The 17,105-nt window shown below is 29.4% G+C and overlaps 1 protein-coding gene across 1 annotated transcript in view; it reads left to right on the top strand.

Annotated features, from left to right (window-relative positions):
* Nucleotides 1-10,366, top strand: part of LOC132934696 (doublesex- and mab-3-related transcription factor A2-like) — a 145,068-nt gene extending 134,702 nt beyond the window's left edge. The window contains exon 5 of the mRNA XM_061001019.1: nt 10,234-10,366. The gene's annotated coding sequence lies outside the window, so the exon portion shown is untranslated. The remainder of the gene's footprint in view (nt 1-10,233) is intronic.
* The last annotated feature ends 6,739 nt before the right edge of the window (nt 10,367-17,105 follow it).

Genomic DNA, 17,105 nt, shown 5'->3' with positions numbered 1-17,105 from the left:
AATGATGTAAATGTTACCTCTTGGATCTTAGTTCTTACCTATTTTAATTACACTTTACGTAAATTGTTGAAGTATTTTAATATATAGGTATAAAATCTATACTATAAATTGATTTTATACCAACTGCTCAAGTAGCTTTTCAATTTTCCACTATTTGTAATGGGCTATGTTCCTCTTTTGTGGATAAATCTCACGAAAAACCACACAAAGACAATTCTTCATATTTTTTTTATCGTCCTCATAGTTTTTTTTCAATTCTATTTTTTTTTTTGCACTTTTGAGGTTGATGTTAGACGTTTTATACAGATCTTTTTCGATTGTCACTTTCCACAACACAACAACTTTTCTTGATAGTTGGACTCTCAGGAGAGACCAGCTTTTTCTGCTCAAGTGAGTGTAAATCCAATTATTTCATTGTAGTGATCCACATATTCTCTGTTTTTTTTATCTAATAGGACCATTAAGTGGTTAGAAGTTACCTCGCTTTCCGGTTGTTTGTATTCGCATAACAATAGCTTTATGCTTTATGTGTACAATGTACACATCAGGGTATAAAATTCTTGGTAGGTATGGCTATAGTATAGTAGCTTACTTGATTAGTTTAACGATATTAAGGTAGTTACATTCAATGGAGATGCGATTTATATTCCATGTACTTAGTGTAATCTATTGTATCTATTTTTACAACATTTTTAAATTTAGACGTTCAAAAAATATTACTGTGGACTAACACTCTATTTTTTTTTAAATTTCCACCAAAATCAACTTATAAGGAACATTATACTATCAAGTAATTATAGCCATACCAAGAATTTTGTATGCTCGTAATTTTTAAGTTTTTTTTTTATCGAAATTAATTTTTAAAAAAATGTATTAAAATCGAAAAGTTCTCATGCCTACTAATAGCTCAAAAAGATTCAAAATATTTTGAAAATTGAATTATGTTTAGAAAATTTTGATATAAAGCTTCATGTATCTACAGTTATTTTTTTAGAGGTATAACAAAAAACAAAATTGATTATTTAAAAAATGGGCATTGCGTAAAAATCTCAGTTTTTCTTACATTTTTTTTTTTTGATTTTTCACTGCGTTTTTGAAAACTTCTGGGAATTGTTTACAGTAATTCACCCCTCCCCCCCCAAAAAAAATACCAATTAATATTAAAAAAAAACAATTCTCCCCCTCAACTTCCCTCTAAATAAATACGCCTATGGGGAGCTATCTACTCCCGTAGACGCCTGGATAGTGGATGGTGCTGTACAGTGGAGGTCGCATTGTATATGTTTCAAAGTGTGACGATAAATCATACCGTTGTCATAAAAAGAATTTTAAGCAAATTCAGTTTAGGTACTTACTATAAAATGTTTATAGCAAGACATTTTAAATGTTTTAATATTATAAACATGGCTTTAATATGTTATAGCATTGCATACAATTATGATAAACACAAATAACTAGGTATTTATGGAACAAGTCTATATAATTTCCTAATCCGAAACAGTAGTATATCAAAATAAATCAAAAACAATATTGCCATAAAATTTAAAAAATGCTAAGTAGTTAATATTTTAAATTATCTATGTTCTCGAGATTTTTTAAATTAATTGTAAATTATAGGGAATAAAAATCTTTTAACCGTAGTTAATTTCTTTATTAAAATATAAAATACTAACGATACTTAGGTATACCTATACTTTAAATGATAATAAAAAAAGACAAAAAGGCTAAAGGTGTAAAGTAGAACAAATTGTGAACTGAGTTAGTAGTAAAATAATTTCTAACTGACATTTAAACATTATTACATTTATATTATCTTATAAAATTAACGCGCTTAATTACATGTACATATCGGAACTTACATTTAAGTTTATCAAATTTGAAATATCAGTAAACTATATTTATGCAATAACAATAAAATTATCCTTACATTTATTTATATTTTTGAATTTGAATAATAATAATTAAACAATATCTTTTCAACTATGTTTAGAGAATTCTGAAAAGCACTTAACTACAAGTAGCTGTTATTAAATAAAAGTTCTGAACACAATGGATATTTTTTTATACAGTACCTACTGAATTCTTAAAATTTAAATAAAAAGCAAAACCATTTATATAGAAAGGGTTAAAACTGGTATTAACTGAAACTGAAATTTTATATTCTGAAAACCCAAACCCATAAAATCATAAAGGTACCTGACATAAACTGTTCAGACAAGAAACCACCTATTTACATTAGAATATGCTACACATAATATTTATTAGGTAGTTGATCTTATATATGACTCATCAATGAAATTAATGTACCCGACTTGTGAAGAATTTTCACTTTTTTACTACCAATTTTTTTTATACTCTCAATAATTGTGTAATAAAAATAAACAGCAAATATCATATGCATAAACAAAAATATTTTACAATATTAAAGTGGCTAAAATGTCGGTAAAAACTAAAAAATAAATCTACAATCTTTGTGACTCGTCTAGATATACCATTACGCCGCGTTAAAATAATATTACTGTCCGGTAAAATTTTTTCCAGCAACTCTAAGAACAAATAATTATAAATCCAATACAGATAGATGCAAAAAATAAAAGTTAGTTTTCTTTTAGACCATGTCCGCAATCAAAATGTTGTACAAACGAATAAACATTTATTGCTATTAAAATAATAATTATAGTAGATTCTCGTTCTTAGATTAATATGGTTATTTTTTTCGTTAAATTTACAATATTTTTAAGTGATTTTCTTTAAATCAAACTAAAGTACTGTATAATATAATTCCTTGGTCTAAAAAGCAAACCGTTTATATCTTAACCATAAGCATATAATTAATAACTTGTCTTCAAAACTTTACTTTAGTTATGAAAAAATAAACGACCATAAATACATTGCAAAGGCATACGAAAATATCAGTTCAAAAAAATACCAAGGTTACACATTGTTATTTATTTATTTATATATTTTTTTTATCTATCTGTGAGGTTTGTTTTTTACATGCAATTTATTTATTTTGTCATTTCCGCCATACGTAATCGTATGTATGCAATTATTTGCATGTAACATAATAGTTGATGAATTGTGCTTAATTAAAGTTTTCGCTATATTTACATCGCTCGTTTGCCAATTTTGGCACGTAAACCGAACACACATGTTCTTAGTTCTTTTATTCGCAACAATGTTTATACTGCTCTCGTGATTATATTATAATGTGAAATCTCCGCAGTAGCGCTAGGATGTACTGAAGTACCCCCAAATTTAATTTGAACACCCCTGCAAGTTCTTTGTCTTTATAATTTAAAATACCCACACAGGGCTTGCATTTGAAAAAAATTCCGTTTTATGATATTTACAATTTAAACGTTAAACAATTTTTGCGTTTATCGTTATTCAGAATTAAAACGTTATACAAGTTTTGCGTTTATCGTTATTTAGAATAGTGTTTATAGTGATAACCAGCTATAAAATGTATTAATAATAAGTAATAACTAATGCAAGCAGGTAATTAATTATAGCCCGGAGACGGAATATGATATCATCAATTCTAATGTCCGTATGTATGAAATAAATATTTCTACGAAATCAATAAACTTTTAAATAAATGGATTTTAAATCATTTCGTTTTGCGTTATTTTTCGTTCAATAAAATTCTATAAATTACGTTTTTCGATATTTTTCGTTTAATGATATTCTAATATTCTATAAACTACGTTTTGCATTATGTTTCTTTTCTTTTTTTTTTTTTTTTTATTGAATTAAGCCTCGGCAACTATGGCCATTGGCGACAAAGAGTTTATCTCTAAATTATTTACAAGTTATATAAGTTACATATTAAATACTATTGATAAGGTTGGACTTAGTAATAAAGGTTATCATGCGTCTTGTGTTATCTGGGTGGAGGGCTTTTGACAGAATGTTTGAGATGCCTGCTTCACGTCTATCCATTTCATATGAAAGACATTCGGTTATAATGTGTTTGATTGTGAGAGGATGTTTCTTTTTATGATAATATATAATATATTTTATTAATCGTTATGTTTTGTTTTGCGGTATTCAATTATTTTTGATCATAGCTTTCCGTTATAATAACATTTACAAATTTCAATAGTTTTTTGGTCAAATATAACGTTGTTATAAAGTTTGGAAGCCCTGTACCTACCTGATTTTAACGAATGTTATTATATTTCTTAAGAATTTATTATCAGTTCACATTTTTTTTTCTTATCTTGCATTACGATTGCGTTATATGCATATTAGTATTGTATTAAGCTTCATTACGTACCCCTAAAATTCAGCAACATGGTTCATATGTATCGATGTGAACATTAAAGAATTGGCCCAGATACAGCATAATGGTACAACAACGTTTCAACAACTCGAGTATCATAATTATCGAATGAGATTTGGCTAGTGAAATTCACCCAGAATAAATACTAAATACATTCGCCGACATGGATGCTGAAAGTTTTGTTTAAACAAAAAATGTGTTGAAATTATTTTTAATAATAGCATGTGAATATCATAATAGTTAAAATTAAATATTGGCAATGTGTAATGTAGTTGGGTGGATCATAATAACTAATAACTATAGTCATTCTACGTATATTTAACTGTAGCACCCCCAAGATTCGAGGTTTGCAGTTGCATCACTGAATCTCTGTACGATTTCGTCGAATTCAAACCTCCGATAAACGAAAATACGATAAAATATTATACTATAATTATTATGCCACCACGTGCTGATAATCGTAATTTTAGTCACGCATGTGATAATAATAATATACCTATAGCGTTTTACCGCTAAAGTAGTCCAAAATCCAACATATAGGTATTATTATTAATTGTCATGATAATATTATTATAAGTGGTGTGCAGTGGTATCGTAATTAATATTATAAATTACAATGGTATAGGTATACCAGCTACTATATAGACCCCGAGTCCTGTATAGATAATTTTTCAGTATAATATAGCATAATCTGGTAAATTAGGTTTCTCTGCTCCTCCTCTTTATAGAAATTCATCCAGTTGATCGATTTTTATGTAGAACACACAACAGTTATACGATATTGTAACTTTATCTATTTAGTATTTTGCACAATAAACGTGGATATCCAATGTATTTTATTTATAAAATTGTTGTTTAAATTTTATTCTCAAGCTAGACATTATTCTCTTATGCATTAGACCCAAGCTCGACAGGTCACAATGTTTATATTAGTCATGGTTTATGTATATGTTGGACGTTGGTGCTTGATTTTTACCAATAATTATTAAATTTACTATAAATGGCAGCATTTATTATTATAAAATTAATTACTCATTATTATTCGTAGCAAAGTACATTTAGTTGGTTTAATGTCGACGTATCAAGCTTTCTTGAGAAAGTTAGAATAATCTAACTATGAATTCAATTTCTACAAACTGTTTGCCTGTAGTTCATATAATTCACAGCCGTCAGCCTTAGTACGTACCATGTATTATTTTATAATTGTATGTGTACCTACTTAAACTAAAATTAATTAAATTATTTAGTAATATATTCAATGAATAAACATTCGATTAATTTTGAATTTAAAACAAAATTATAGTACGATATGATGGTATCAGATATGTACATATATGTGCATAAATAGGTAATATAGATACTTTATATTTAAATGTATCGTTTGAGTTAAGAAAACGCCGAGGCTCTCAAATACGAGAAATGTATGGTAATGTAATGTAGGTACCTATTAAATTTTAGTGTAAGTGGACGAAATAAATACCAACCCATGTGGCCATCGTAATTATAATAGTAGGTGCAACTTTGCAAAAACCAGATAAAAAAAAACTAAACTGAATTGGGGAACAAAATTATTGTATTGACGAGGACAAACAAACTGCGGTGTGGCACGTTTCAGCGTCGTATCTGTTGGCACTCTATACGGAACAATTCAATAAATTCAATTCGGGTGCATAAGCGGTATAATATATAATTATAATATTGTAACTCATCTGTTTTTTGTATTAAGTGTGTGTGCCAACAACGTGACTATATCATTATAATATCTTTACACCGCGGAAAAATGAAAGAAAATAAAACGCTTAGTAATAATAGCCGTTGGAATTATTCACTTAAACACAAAACACTCAATGATAATAATAATAGTATAATGGTAGCATAATGTTATTATTATATTGTAATGTGGACGAATAATTCGGTTTCAAAAACACGTGTTAATATAATATATTATAATACTTGCGCTCGCCAGACGGCCGTCGACGTGTAATAATAATAATAATATGTATGCATACGATGATTAATGATAATAATATACCTATATATATATATATAACATACTCAATTCGCATTTCGAATAATAAACATGATAATAATATACACGCTTGTTGTATGTGTGTGTGTGAGGTATATCTCTTTGATACCGCACGCGTTCTCGAAGTTTGCTGTTGTAGTGGTAGTTAAACGAATAAACGGCGCTAGTTAAGGACAAAATATTATATACGTAACTGTGTAACCCCTCGGCGGCCAACCTGTTGCAGTGTGTTATTATTTATATACAATAATACATATAATATATATTATGCCTAAGCCTGATGGCTATTTTGTAACCAAAACGTATACCTTGGTAGTAAATTAAGTAGGTTCTCGCCGGATAATTGGACATTTTAGACAAATCGTTCGGCGCGTTCGATATTATTGTTCTGTTCGTCGTTCGCGTAAGACCGGTTGATTTTTATTATTATTATTATCATGTGCGCTTGCATGTGCGTACGGTTTCGTTATAATAATAATAATAATAATAATAATATCATTGTTAACGAGATAGAATATTATGCTCGGGTATAATAGAAAAAAATTACAATAATAATAATACGATACCCAATAATTACAAACGAAACGACAATCACCATCGGTTGATAATCGATCGTTATTATTACCTATAGGTGCACTAAGCAAGGAGCAGAGATGAACAAGAGAACCATATTATTATGTGTGCAGACTCGAGTTTGGTCAGTTTTATTGTGCACACCAGTCACCAGCCATTGTAGAAATAGTTACGACAATAACTGCACGATCCGCGATCACCAACATATAATTATTATGATTTTTGAACAACAACCTCCCCGTGTATTACAAATAAATGATTTTTACAGTAGTCGTATACAATGAAAAGAGTCTGTGAGCGTGCCCCTAGTAAATGGTTATTCAGTACTTATATACGGTCGATTATCGAGATGATGAAAACATCAAAGGACGATTCATAATTCTTTGGCGTATGGTATAAAATATCTTGAGTCAAAAACGACTAGTTTTCAGAAATATTAAACAAAACATTGAAAAATCGTTCAAAATCGTAGACAATAGTGTCTGGACTGATAATTAATTTAATTTAATATTCATTGTACCAACTTTTATGTTAACTATTAAGTAGAACTTTAAAATCAATTCTTCATTATCTTTAAGTGACTTGAGATAATTGGATTTTTATTTTATATGACTTATGCTATTAGGACATGCATTTAAAATTATTACTAAACTTGACTTAAGATAATTAGACCATTTTAAAATTATTTCTTTCTAGACATACGTTTTTTGTACCCAATATTATAATGTAACTTAAAAAGTTTAGACCAAAACAAATTTCACTGATAGTAAGTTATAGTTTTGACTTACGTGATCTGTACCAACAAATAAAAATGTTTGATTTTAATAACACTATAAGACAAAAATGTCAATTTTTGACTTAAGACATTTATACCATACGTTAAAGAATTATAATAACAATATGTGAATTAATAAAGGCACTGATAAAGTGTCGAGTTACTTGTACTTCAAACCAACGATATAGATCATCAAAAATTAGAAGTGAAATCTGAGTTTCCCAGAAGTGCAGAAAATTGATCGGCGTACCTGCAGGTACCTATTTGTATTACATAAACTGCAAATGCAGTCGTATTATGTGTTAGGTCACTATTTGATTTTGTCATTTAATGCATAAGCGCAAATAGGGGTGGGGGAGGTTTCAGGGCTAAGCCCCCTAAATCTACAACGCTATTAGCACCCATCTTTATATGCCATTTTCTCTGTAACCAATGAATACAATTATCTACATTTAAAATTTAAAATGATTACATTGTTTCTTGAAGTTTTGTCGATTATTTTTCTTCAGAAATTTCAGAATCATTTTTTGAACGAATTTATATGATTGCCATCATATCAAAAACAATTATGTGTAATATTATTATCTTATGGTTTTGATTGGGGAAAGTTTAACGAGATGCATAATAATATTACATCACTGCTCAGTCGATAGATAAAGTTATTTTTTGTTTTCTGTCCGTACTTTTATTTTGTTAAAGATTTATTTTTCACGGAGGAATTATTTCTGAGAAAGATACATTTCTCCACCCTCATGGAATATACAACTTCATCAGTAGATTAATGGATATACATAATATATTATATTATACTATTATAATTTATAATATGTAATAAATTATTATTGTTGGCAAACCGTACTATATTTTACTATATAAATAAATTATAATTTCAACACCGTTTGCAGTAATCTTGAAATTCTACCAATTTTAAAATTTTAAAACTTGAACGACTTTATTATATGAATTGCGCTGATCGCATTAACACAAGCAGGTACAAGGTTATTTTTATGAATAGAAAAAATCAATACAACGTTAAGAAATAAACTGTAAATACATCATCTTTTAGACACTTAGGCACGTAATGACCTCTCGTGCTAACAAACTATAAAATTAGTTTCTGGACCATAACTATTGGCATAGTACATAATTTATTGTAGACACTTACAGGCTACCTATGTTCAAATCCCAGGAGTGCTGAGCTATCCCTAAATTGTTCTTATTATTTGTCAAAGATATTTTAAAATTGGTCGTATATTAAAATAAAGGTTGAACCCAAAAAGTAAATGGTAGTCTAAAAATAATAATAATAATACATTTTGAATTGATTGGTTTTTCGTTATTTTGTTGTTGAAATTGTCACTTATATAGGTATAATTTTTTTTTATAAATATTTACCTACTGTAAATAAGATGATATGATAGCTGGCGTTAATATTATGGAAGGTAGTCTTGTTAGTCTTTGATTTTAACTATTTTAACATTATTTATAGATGTCATTCTAATATTTTTTAACAAACAAAACTGCGACATGGACGCAACTTTTATTATAGATTTACAGAGTATCCATAGTTTGACTTAAAAATACCTTTTTTATCTATTTTTTCAATATAATAATTTGAAAAATTGGAAAATTGGAAAATATAATTAATGTTTTGGATAAGCCACTAGCATAACAAATGTAGACAAAATAATTCTGTTCTGGGTAGGTACCTACAATTTTAATGCAGATGTAAAATGTAAATGAATTATTATATTAATCAATATAGCTATATAATATTAATGAAAAACAGAAATTAAGTTGTTAAATTGAATAAACAATACCCTTTCACCAACAAGTAAACAGTTAGGTTGGTTATTACTACATGTTTTAATATTATGATTACGTTAATACGTGTAATATTATAATTTAATAATATAATCAAACTTAATTTTTTTCTTTATTTTACTTAAGTTAAAATGTCTACAGCCACAGCTTTAAAATAAATTTTACACTGATTTGGGATGGGGGAACTATACGGAATTCGGTTTGGTTTTATATGTTGAGGTACAATATAAGCACCTCGCGGCGCTGTGATAGCTACTTATATTTATTGCTGGTGTTTAAGCACCAAAAACTACAAAAATTGTAGATGCATTTTTACTTAGTGTGTACCTACTTGTCATTTTTGACCTAAGACATAATTTTAAACACTTCTGAAAAAATTTCATATTTATGAAACATTTGAAAAACCTATTTTAGTACTAAAAGGCTAAAAATCTTGGATAAGGTTAACAAAAAATATTTAATTATCTCGAGTTAAGATCAAAAATTATTTATGATATTAATTTTTGTAACTCTTTACGGAAAAAAATCACTTAATTTGTTAAAATTTATAACGTTTTAAATTACATTAGAAAACAAAGTACGATATTGCTTATTTATAACAATTAATAAAATAGGTAACGTTTGTCTACAATAGAACATTATTATAATTCACTATTAGTTACATTGTTTAATTACTAATACGTAGAAAAAAACTCTTGAGTCTTAGAATTACCAAATTATACTATACAATTATTATTATTTCAGGTGGTTACAGATATAGCTGGAGTCTTCAACTAGCAGCATCATATCTATTATCTTGGACTTGTGTTCAGCTGTGGCACACACTCACAAAACATATGATGACAACAACAACATCTAGATTGTAAAGCATTGTGAGCTTATTTTTAGTTTTCGTGTATCGATACGAAATCTCAAGCTTTCCTGTCACTTAAAACTTCAAGTATAAAATATCAAAACAAACCTACAAAACTCCCCGTAATAATGTATTATTGTGTTTATAATAAATATATCAAGTCTATAATTTCCCTAGACAATTTTATGGTAGGTACTTGCGTGCTTTTAATATCTATCATTTGAGCTGGTCCGTAAAGTTTTATTTGGATACCATATTTTGTAACAAATTAAGTTAACAAAGTTAATTATAGTACCTATATAATAAAGTTTAATTTTAACTTTTAAGTCTTCTCCCACATAAATTTGTCCGGATAAAAATCTTACTAAAACAATAGAATCATTATAACATACATACTCTGGAACTTTCAATATCATTATTGATAACAATATTTTTGTTTTTGAAAACTAACAGGCGTTTCAATATTAGCCAATGGTTAAGTTAAGTTAACACAGGACCGATAATTTAGTTAACAGTAAGCAAATCATAAATTTAACTCGATAAGATAAAAGTTAATACCTCGTAAATATTAATTTAATTAAGTTTAAAAAAAAGTTAACTACTTTTTTTAATTAGAATGTAATCACATAAATAGTGACTTCTTTCTAATTTCCTAAATTATATTAAACAATTTTATTGAACTTTTATCATAATGTGGAAATGTGTATATACCTATAAATACTACCTTAGGTACATGATTATTAATTATATTAAGTTCAAACTATTACACATATCAACTAATAATTTAACAAATATTATTTTTTTTTTTATATTAAATGGCAATTTAAGGACGTTTAATATTATGGTTATCTAATCTACTAAAATATATCTATTTCATCTATTTGCCTATTTATTATTAAATATAAGTTGTAAGGCCTGTTGCACATATTTGTAATTCAGGAGACACACTATTTTAGGCTTCAAATAAGAGATTGTGTTAGAAATTTACATATTTTTCATAACATATTTTGTTATTTTTATTACCAATAGACAATAAATAATAATTAATAGTATAAAACGAGCAAATAAATACAATATATATATTTGTAAATTGTTATAGTTAGGACAGAGTAGGAAATAAATGTATTCACAATTACATAATATAGGCGCCATTATATTATAAAGTATACTAGAATTTTTCTACTTGTTTTTATCTGTTTTTATCCTATAAATTGATGTCTATGAAAATTTTGAACGATATATGCGATTAATGATGAGACTGTGGGGCGGACGCTGATTACCCAAGTGCGAAAAAATTTTAATAAATAATAATAATGATGAATACTTCAAATTACAACAATAGAGACGTGCATAGCCGTATAGGGGTGATAAAAATAACAATATCTGTATATAATATAAAATATAAATATAATTATATTTTGTAATACTCAGTAATAGTATCGTGACTTTTATAAATAAATTCAAACTTAGTATTCTCTTTTTAAAAAAATACTCATTGAAACTAGATTTATAAATAATATAAATAACATTATAAAATATATTAAACTAATATTAGTTTTAAAATTTAATCAGTTTTACGAACGGTTATTAAATTTTTTGGCTTTGGTTGAATTTTGTTAACGGTTTTTTAAATTCTTAAGTTTCAGCTATGGTTTTCAAACCGGTGTTTAAAAGCTTTTGGTGTATGTTACGGTTATGGTGTTGAAAATGAAATAACCTAGTTTTTAACCGGTTTTTCAGAAAACTGGTTAAACCGGTTTTGATGCCGGTTCTAATACTCAAACTAGTTATGGTATCGCACTGCATAAATCTGCGGTGCGTTATGTCTTCAGATTCAAAAAAGTCCTTTTTCGAAAATGCGTTTCGTTTTGCGGATTCACCCCAGTCATATGTCATTTAGCGTTATTATTTATTGAATATACATAGTGTACTGTAAGTAGTGCACTTGCCATCAGTTGTTCGTCACTAGAACCGTCACTTATATATATAATACAAAATACACTATCGGTGGCTATACGACGTATAGAACATGAAAATAACCACGCAACAATATATTATTATTATTATTATTATTATTATTAGTATGATATCATTGCACCATGTCGTTGAGTGTTCACCGTGTTCGTGCCGTGTGTTTCAGCGCACGACGAGTTGAATTACTTGGACATGATGACGGAGAAGAGCGAAGCGAGCGCCGCCGTGACGCCGTCGGCCGTCTTGACCGCCCATCAGCAACAGGTGCTTCACGGCCGGCAGTCCATCAACCGGCCACCGACTTCGGTGCTCATCGGGCACCACCACCATCACCAGCCGTCGCAACCGCCACCGCCGCAGCAGCCACCGCCGCCGTCGCACCACCAGCCTGTGCAGCCGCCGCACAACCAGCAGCCGCCACTGCACCACAATCGGTCCGGTAGCAGCCTGTCCGTGACCGATTACCGCGAACCGGCAACCACGCCCACGGTAATCGCGATGGAGCCCGGTGGCGGCGCTGTCGGCGGTGTCGGAAGGCGGCCGGCTATCAACGGAAGCGTTTCCAACGTGTTATGCGCTAGGCCAGCCCATCCGCCGCACGCGGCCGTCTGGCACCCGCGACCCATCTACCGGTTTGCGTTGCCACTGGCCACCCCACCCGCGCTGTGGCACCACGCGCAGCCCCATTTCCCCACGGCCGGCGTCACCTTTCAACCGTTCATGGAGGTACCACCGGTAAGTTTATCAAATCTATAACCTATTTAACAATGAACCTAAATACCTAGCACGAGCCGGAACAATTTCTTTTTTGTTTTTCAATTATGGTTTTTATTATTATTATGATGATTATCGTTATTGTTGTTATTTATCCGGCGAAGTAAATATTTCAAATTTCAAATTCGAAAAAAGGGGAGAAAGTATATAGTTAAACGCTATGGAAGTATAGTAGGTGTGGAGTGTATCTCGTCAATAAGTAAGTGTCGTATTACTGTGACTTACATACAACGTACATTACGTAGGACTTTAGGTTCGATTTTAATTCAATGGTGAATCATTGCATACGAAAAATGATTCTGAGCGGTGGAGTGAAAAAGCATATTAATATTATATTTATAAGTATATATTATGTTTTTAGTTAATTAATTAATTTGTTTATTAAATACGGGCTTGGTCCAAAGTACAGTAGTAGTTATTTACAAATATTTTAAGTTCAGTAGAAGTGACATGAAACATGATTAATTACCTTCCATGGATATGAAGGGTGTTGGCTAGACGCATTAATCGGTTAGGTTAGACTATTCTGACTGTAATGAGTAGAACGTTTAGGAATAGAAAATGGAGAAATAGAGCTGGTTGGGCGCTTAGGTACAGGAAAGTTTAAAAGGGGAAATATCGATGGGGCCATCAGTAGAACCACCAATAAGATTTTAAAGAAACCTTATGTTGCTGTTTAATCTTCTATCAGAGTTCATGGAGAATTAGAGAATAGCCTTGTAAGGAGTGGGGAATATTTTGTACATAACATGGTGTAGGATAGAAAACGTCTTTGGACTCGCTCTATGGTAGCAGAGTTTGAAGCCGTGTGGGGGTCCCACAGGAGTACAGGACTGATCCGTACAAAGGCCGAAATAATGAGTAATTTATTTTACTATTAGTAATGCGGTCGGTCGATCGGTCGGTCAAATAAAATTTTTCCGAAGACATTGCATTTATAATTTTCATTGCAGTGTGTATAAAATATAGAAATATTATATGTTGGAGTCCCCACGAATAAAATTTTTGTATTAGATTAAAATAACTAAAATCGTAATTCTTCGTTTAATTTTCTAATTTTGACTAAATTTGAACTTACAAGTTCAAATCTCTATACAATAAAATTGAGCATTATAATTTTTTAGATGTTTTTACTTATGAGGAACTTATGAGGAACTTATGAGGAACTTATGAGGAACTTTGTATTAAATTGTCAAGCCTTAGCTATAAATATTGAACATATTATACATATTGAACCACAAAATAATTTACAAATTTCCGGTACCAATTCGATAGAAAAATTGCCTATTTTGGGCGGAAAATTTCGAAGAACCCGCTTCCGCCCAAAAATTAACTTTTAAAGAAGGGAAGCGTAAATTATATTTGTTTAGGAAAACCGCAATTTTTTTGTTATAGTCCCCCTGCGAACACACAATCTGGGGTTAACTTCGATGTTTATTTGTTATCGGTTACACTCATTTACGCGTATATTTATACTTAACTCACGTTTACACTATCATTATCCATTATAGTACCATGTCATAATGTTGGAAAAAAGAACGAATTTATCAGTTTGAATAAAGATCAAATCATTAACTTATTATATAATCCATAATTTATTACATTTTAATCTTAAATTCTGTTACATAATATGTAGGTACTTATATGTTACAAAAATTAGAATTTTCCTGTAACTTATAATTAATTGTTAGGAAGGTACATAAGCCTATAATAGATTAATGGACTGCAATTTTTCAAATACCTCATCTAAACGTTATGCAATTAATATACTGGACAAAATTAAAAGTTTTTTTTTTGACACTGTTCAATAATTATCATATAAATAGGAGAGCACCTACCTACTTTATTCTTTCAAACGTGATCTTGTGTCTATACAACACACTAGTTATTTATTTTAAAGTCCCCCATCAATACCATTCAATATTCATACACCACGTAAATTAATATACAACATGGACCACGGTGGACAGACACAGATTTTCTTAACTACCACAAATATAAACAGAATTAAAGTGTCAACATAACGTTTTATGATGAATTCGGCATATAATGTTGCAAACCCGCAGTAATGATACACCATTGATGTACCCAAACCTTATTTAAATTCTGAACGAATAATTTTTCAGTTTCCTATTAAAATGTTTCTACTAATTGTTTTACTAAAATAACCTTGTAAGTAGTGATTTATTTTTTGGTAAGCGTAGAGTATTATGCAGCAGCTGCAACTACGATTACAAATATTAGAATGTTTTACACTATCAATTATGTGGGGAAAATGCACGTGCGCAGTCGGAACGAAATAAAAACATTACCTAATATCGTTGTTTTTGATTGTAACTAAGTTTTATATAATATCATGATGGGATAGAATTTTATTATTATTGAAACCGTGGACAGTTAGTAGATGATGTAGGCTATATAGTAACCTCTATACACTTAGATATAATAATAATACACTATTAATATGTAACAATCTGCAGTCGACAGATAATAATACAAACCTTTCGCTATTCCGTACTATATAGGTAATTCGGATACGACACCGGGAAATGTGTTTCACTGTATAGGTACACTTCACTCTTATAGTGTTTTAATTAATGTGACCTCAACCACAGACTTGTGTTAATTGCACACGTTTTGTTTTAACTATTAAAAACGTGATGATTGCATCCTTTACGCTAATATATTTCCAAACGCATATAATATTATACAGTACCCATACCTATTGAATCAAAGTTGAAGTCCGCCCCACGCTTCCACACCTAAATCCATATTATTATGATACCTGTATCCGACAATTCGAATAATAGTCCACACTTAAGGGTAGATATTTCGTTTACATTCAACAATAGGTAGCTATGTATAGATAATGAATTTGTTTTCCAAGAACTACGATGAGCACTACAATGCAGTGTTAAAACTCTATGCGCATATTTATTGCAGCACCGGTGATACCATATAGTACGTGCAATGCTTTCGCTAAACCTATCCGTGCGAGTTGAGTTTGTTTCGTTGGAAAATTGATGTATTTTCATACATACCACGCTAGAAATAATTATAGTGTACGAAGAGTGTCAAAAGTTTTGGTCAGCCTTTCGTATACGGTAAATTATAATACGCTATGCGATTTTGAAGGAAATAATATAGTAAGTTAAACTATAAATATCGCGGTGGTACACGATGTTAAATTTTTTCTTTTTGGTAAAATTTGAAATAAACCATACGAATTTAATAAATTCATTACATTAAATTTGTAAGCCATCATTATGAATTATGATATTATATTGTTTTCAAAAGACGAATCTCGGTCATGTGCTTACGTATAATATGTATTTTAAACTTTAAGTACGGTACCATTATAAAACGGTTTTAGAAAATAAATAATGAGTAGAGATACTTAGATAGAATATAATATAATAATATATTATTATGAATTATGATACACCTTAATTACATTAAAATATAGTTTTAATACTGTAGAGTAATAATTTCACAAAACAAATAAGTAGCTGGAAATAAATCAAAAATGTATGCTAACCTAACATAGTCATTTGGGATCTAAAAATAGTAATACTTTTTTCAAATTTATTGTATATTTTATATCTATAAAAATTTTGATTAATAGCAGTATAATATTCAGCCAGTTATCTCTAATTCTTCTGTACTACTCAAGAAAATGAACCAAAGACCCAAGAAAAACAACACGTTTTAAATTTAAAATAAAATATTGTAGGTATAGCTTTCTTGTGCAGACTATACAAGATGCACATAAAGTAATCAATATAAAATAGAACAATTGTAATTACTAATGACACTATTATTGCATTTAAATGATAACATACTGTATGGTCTTAACTCCTAACGAAATTATATAAAAGTATACCTATACGTATTAACTAAAATAATTAAAATAAATATTTTTTTAAACTAAAATATCAAATAATTAGTCACAATTTTAATTTATAACAGTTTGCATAATACACGAGCCAGACCTATATTCCTGTCAATATGCTAT

This window comes from Metopolophium dirhodum, chromosome 1 (genome assembly GCF_019925205.1).
Source record: "Metopolophium dirhodum isolate CAU chromosome 1, ASM1992520v1, whole genome shotgun sequence".
Classification (NCBI taxonomy): Eukaryota; Metazoa; Arthropoda; class Insecta; order Hemiptera; family Aphididae; genus Metopolophium; species Metopolophium dirhodum.
The sequence above is the reverse complement of the archived record's forward strand: the minus strand, read 5'-3'. Positions and strand labels throughout refer to the sequence as shown.